Source organism: Chiroxiphia lanceolata, chromosome 1 (genome assembly GCF_009829145.1).
Source record: "Chiroxiphia lanceolata isolate bChiLan1 chromosome 1, bChiLan1.pri, whole genome shotgun sequence".
In the NCBI taxonomy this organism is placed as follows: Eukaryota; Metazoa; Chordata; class Aves; order Passeriformes; family Pipridae; genus Chiroxiphia; species Chiroxiphia lanceolata.
The window spans coordinates 125,411,954-125,417,953 of record NC_045637.1 but is presented as its reverse complement, the minus strand read 5'-3'; the positions used below and the strand labels follow the sequence as shown (position 1 = coordinate 125,417,953).

General features: G+C 40.4%; 1 long non-coding RNA gene across 1 annotated transcript; it reads right to left on the bottom strand.

Moving 5' to 3' along the window:
- Positions 1-1,912: 1,912 nt before the first annotated feature.
- LOC116798769 lies at positions 1,913-3,948 on the bottom strand. The gene is made up of 3 exons (XR_004360942.1): positions 3,886-3,948; positions 2,260-2,349; positions 1,913-2,102 (listed from the first exon to the last, which is right to left on the bottom strand). It is a non-coding gene; the product is annotated as an uncharacterized LOC116798769 (long non-coding RNA).
- Positions 3,949-6,000: the final 2,052 nt, after the last annotated feature.

The following is a 6,000-nucleotide window of genomic DNA, read 5'->3' as shown; positions in this document are numbered from 1 at the left end:
TAAGATGAAGAATTACAAGAAATTCTGAAAAAAAAGTGTTACTGGTAAACATCCAAGTTTTTCCAAGAGATAGTTTAAAGAGATAAAATATGAAATATTTCCCCTTTCTTATCCCCACAGGAACAAGCAGGTACTACAATTGGTTTTCTACTTTTAAGGTGGCAAAGATAGCTCTAACTAGTTGCATTTCCCACAGCTATAATTATTTAATAACTTTATTTTTTTTATTATGTATGCCCCCTTGGATTCTAGGGCTTGAAAGGGGCCACAGAGATGACTAAAAGTGATAAACATCCTCATAGTGATGGTAGTGGCTTCCCTGATACTCCTCTCCTCTGGTATCATAGACTCATCACGATGTGGGAACTCAGTCTTTGACTGGCCATGCAGTCAGCTGGCAGAGTCAGAAAAGCAGGCATTAATATTGTCATCTAAAATCTGTTTAACAAAAATATCCCTTATTGCAATGCATCCAATTTAGCTCAGTTTCCAACCAGGAGGTGGCAATCTTGCTTCATATTTTGCTGTTTCCAGCCAGACTCCAGTGGCAGGACTGTGACCTGCGTGCCTGCAGAATAAATGGTGAAAACCAACTCAATTTTAAACTGGCAGCTATAGTCTTCTTATAGGCACAACATCAAAAGAAAAGGAAAAAAAGCCCCTCATATCTAGAGATAAAGATATTCTCACACTGAGCCTTTCAACTGAAAATAATATAATTTTTTAAAGTTGCTCTTGGTAGGTAGAATTATTTTGCATCTGGTCTTTTATTTATAATTACATTTAGGGCTGAGACACTGATCATGGGTCTATTTTATAGGCAGAACTTTTAAAGTGGAAGTAGGTGCAATGGAAAGCTTTTCTTTCTTTACTGGAGGTATGATTTGCCTTCCTCACAAAATGAACACAGAGGAGCTCTGTACAGGAAAGATGTAAACTTTGCTTCCTGGAAGAACCTGGAATAATAAAAAATTAATAGGTGTCTGTACACACAAAAAGGTTATTTGAATAGGTATTCAGAAAAAAAAATGCATACACTACAAAGCAATTCAGTCCTGGTTTGCAGAGAAAATTAAAATAATTTCCCACAAATAAAGGGGAAGGAGTTACTTCTTACACAGAGCCTACTCCCACCTGCCACACCTTACTCAGTGAAAGAAATGGGAGATTTACCACGGCAAAGTCCGTGATCACTACTGAACTGGAGGAAACACAAGTCTGTGATGATTTTTCACTCCCCAGCTCTACTCTTCTCCCACAATGTTTCTGTGCATTTTGGGAAAGTTTGGCCATTCTGCCTTTCCAAGGTGCTGCATGTAGACAGAGACAAGCCAAGAGAAAGAAGTGTATCACAGAGAACACTTCTACTCAGAACTTCTACAGGCATGGCAGCTGTACTTTTGCTCTCCGAAGGGATTACTGTAACACAAGCAATACTTGACATACTTTGGTATTTTGCACCCCAGAAACATGCCAAGAAGTCCTCGGTTTGGAGAAAAGAACTCCCTCTTGCAAGCTGTGTGTAAAACCCAGAGATCAGTCTCTGCAGAGGTCTAATCAGGTAGCAACAAACTATTTCATTTCAGACGTTATAGATTTCAAAACATTTCATGCTAAAGAAGAGCTCATCCATAAACAGCACACGGAAACCAGGCTTCTCAGCAGAGTCCAGAAATGTGCTCAGTGTCAGGATTTCCTGCCACTGTACTTTAGACACATGTTAAGTCAGGCTTTTGGTGCATCAATGCATGGCTGCACCTACCACGACAGCAGCTGAAATGGGCTATTTTCTCTGAGGCTCAGCTGTGCCTTGCAGCAGATGCTTTTTTAATCATGTAAATTTTATCAAAGAACTTTCCTAATACTTTAGGCAGTACTATTTTAAAAGAAATACGAGCACAGAAGAGTAAAATGAAAGTATTTCTGGTTCTTTGAGTCACCATCCGTTTGAGCCGTGCTGTGGCTGCTGAAGCACAGAGTCCCTCATCCTCTGGCTCTGAAAGTACTTGATTAATAGTTACTTTCAGAGAACGGCTTTGTGCCTGTAAGAGCAACATCCTCTGCAAGTGGCTGTTGTTCTGGGCATCAGTACAGCATGGTGACTGTAAAGGACAGAAAGCAAGAATTAGGCCAGTAAATTACATATTCCAAAGCACAACAAACATTATGCTGTGCACAGATATTTGCAGTTCACTTAATGAAGTGAGAGTGAAGGCCCCAAGACCAAAGAGTGTGGAAGTCTTCAATCTGGAGGCTTACACTAACTGCATGCCAACTCAACATAAGACTAAAATAAATCACTAAGATAAGAGAAGATTCCTCCAGAAGGATGAAAAAGTACTGGAACATCTGGAAAGCAAAAAAAAAAAAAAAAGATTTAGTTGAATGTGTGTTTTGGATGCTTTGTAGGAAAAATATCTGCAAGACTGTCTTGTCTTTAAGCACTGAACATTGAGACCCAGGATGTTTCCTGGGGATTAATAACTACCTAGGAGAGTTAATGACCCAGAGAAAAGCTGAGGGTCATTAAAATCAGTCAGTCATCAGCTCATTGGGAATTGCCCTCTGCTCAAGTTTGTTACGGTTGCTGCTAGCACCCCTCCTTCTTGGTAAATATAAGAAAAGAAAAAAGCAGCAGCATACTTCTTTCTGCACAGCCAGAAAGCCCTTCAGCCACCCCTCTGTGAGGGAAATTGTTGGGGGGCACCACCATTGCGCTAAGCCTTGTAAAACAGAAATAAAATTTCTCCCCTTGAACTTAGATTATGTCACATAGACACTTAAATAAAATAGCGTGACAGAAGCTGTTCCTTGTCTTGCTAATAGAAGAGCATCACAGGCTGCAGGGAGAGGATGGAGAAAAATTTCTGACCATTTTCCATGAGTCCTCAGAAGTGAACACAGCACAATTCACATTTACAGAGGAGTTGGAAACGGATCACAAAAACATCTCTGGCCCTGAGAACAGTTTTCCCCTCACTAACTTTTGCTGAGAGAACTGTTGCCCCACTCTCATTTCAAAGTGCTCCCTATGCAGAGCTGTGCTGCCCGTCAGTCCATGCATGGGGGTCAAAGGGACACCCCAGAGCCCAGGTCACCCCTGGCAGTTCTGTCTCACCCTGGGACTGTGGTACATGTGAAACAGGAGAACTGCCAGGGCACAGAAGGTACAGCACAGGCTGGGACACTGGTGGCAATGCAACCAAAGCCCAGCAGAGCCTTAGAAAAAACAGTGAGAAGGAAGAGAAAAGGCACGATCTAGAATATATGGTGACAGTGTACATTTCTTGCAAAATTTTGTATAACCGTCACTTTCTTCTCATTTCCCTTAACTTGTGGAGTTCGGGGTTGCACAAAAGGAAAGGTGATGTTACATCATAAAAGAGACTGAAAGCATCAAGTTAGACAGCCAGGCAAATCTTTGTAAGATCAAGCATTTCATCTATAAAATGAGGTAGGTATGATTTCTAAGGCAATTACTAGCTTGCAGTATGAGATACATACAATATCTGCACATTTCAAACGTGAAAAGTAGTATTGTTATATTTCAGTGCCTTAGATTAGGTAGAGTTGCATATGCAAAGCCTTGGTCACCTTTCAGTAAATGCTAGATATCCATTAGTTTAACTATTACTTCAGAAGTTCTTTATCTAAAATATTAATTTTTAAAATAAGTGCAGTTACAGTTGTTAATTGGACTTTTAGCTAAATAGGGAGAGAACAGGTTCCTGTTTGAAGGCACACAAATATTACCAGTTTCTTGAACTGTGATGTGGCAATGAACATTGCCAAATGTTCTTCTCTAAACATTTCATTTGTCTGAGAGCTTGCCAGTAACAAGTGGAAGTATAAGACAGGCAACAACTCTAGGCATGTATTTCCTACCTTAGTTATACACCATGATACTGTTACAGGAGTCAGGAGCCAAAAGCAAAGCCACAATTCCTTTGGAAAAGATGTTCTTTCAGGGAAACCTGCACCTGTGTTTAAGTTAAGGTAGTCAGCCATAAAAACCTGAGGAAGCAAAGTTTCTTTTAATGAGTAGATTTGGTAATGAAGCATGTCTAACCTAAAATTGCATTTTTACAAAACCTGAACAGTAAGAGGCAGGCTATAAAGGTAGCTTGAACAAACAGCACCTATCAGTTATTAAGAGATGCCATCAAAAGACCTCAGACACCAATTTTAGTTCTCAGCCAAGCAAAAAGATCCAAGTGAACACAGATGGTTGACACAGTGAAATAGCGCAGGGGCTACATGACTGGAGTCCTCCATATTGCCCTTCAGGCAGAGAACAGGACAAGAATAACCAGGGAGAGCCCACGTCATCTCCTTCCAGCAGCAGAGGCTTCAGATAATTTTCAGAGAAGCACAGAATCATTTAGGTTGAAGAGATTTTTAAGATAATCAAGTCCAGTCACTAACCAAGTCCATCACTAAATCAATGTCCCTAAGCGCCACATCTACGCATCTTGTAAATACCTCCAGGAACAGCAGCTCTACTGGGCAGCCTGTTCCAACACTTGCCAACATTTTCAGACAATAAACTTCTCCTAATATCCAACCTAACCTCCCTTGGCACAACTTGAAGCCATTTCCTCTTGTCCTGTCGCTTGTTACATGGGAGAAGAGATTGACCCTCACCTCGCTACAACCTCCTTTTGGTTAGTTGTAGAGACCAATAAGGTCTCCCCCGAGCCTCCTCTTCTCCAGGCTAAACAACTCCAGCTCCCTCAGCCACTCCTCATAGGATTTGTGCTGCAGATCCTTCATCAGCTTCATTGCTCTTCTTTTGCTGCATGGTAAAAGGCCTACTGCCTTCTTCCCCCACCAGTCTGGGGTGGGCAGTGGAGCTGTGCATGAACAATTTAAGAGATACAGGGCAAGAGTTCTGGTCTGAGAGAAAAAGTCATATAGACACTACAGTACCCATGCAGTAGGGACCTGCTAAAACAGAAAGGTAATTATTCTAGAAGTCTCATTTTATAGATCTGAGTCAACTATGCAGAGCTGATAAAATAAACCTCTATTTTCTTCTGTACAGAATCTTTCAACTGGGAAACTTTCTTGTTTCTCTTGACTGAACATATGGCTCCTCTCAAAAGAAGTCTCTTCCTCCCCATCCCTTGCAGAAAAAGGATGCACCACTTCTTACAGACTTTGTTTGGACGTTACTCCTCATGACTTTTCAAGATGTGCTGGAGCTGAAATACTCTGAATAGCAACTTTTAGTGCAGGAAAAGGAGAAAACTTCTTTTTAAGTGGTCCTACTTTAGAGCCAAGTACCTTTGTTTTTGGTTAGGGAATTTCTCTGTACTTAGAAAAATAAAAGTTCACCAGGATATAGAATGATCTTAGGAAGTTCAATCCAGTCTGCTCCCACAAGGGCTAATGAATCAAATATATTTTCCCAGTGTTTACTTCTCTTCCAAGCTTCACTTTTATTTTCTCTGTCTCAGTGTGACAATCTTAGGCAGCATCACCCTTCATTAGAAAGAGCGGAAGAGAAATTCAGCAGCTTCTACAGATTAACCTGTACATGCTGAAGTTTTATCTGACATTTCTGTAATCAGCAATAGGCACGCAAGTAACATTATTTGCCATATCAGCCTTACGATACCTTTTTGAAAGGGCAGAGTTTAATGTAAGGGTTAAAGTAAACAAGGAAAAGTGAGGCAAGAGAGAAGGAAGACTGCCAGCCTGCCATAAATCTCTGCCAACATTTTATACAAACCTTCTACTTTCTGAGTTTAGCTAGAAATTTGTGAAAATTAGGTGCTACTATCTGCACATTTTTGACTCAAAGTAGTGGCAATCAGCACAAAACATAAGTAAATATAGGCAAATAAACAAAACAATAGTCAACATAATAATTCTATTATGACAAACTTGCAAGACTGGAAGAGATGAAAAAAACACATGGAAATTCAAAACACAGAGAACCTTCCAATGTTTCTGGCATAACTTTGCCAAATATCAGGCACTATATGGAGAGCAAAC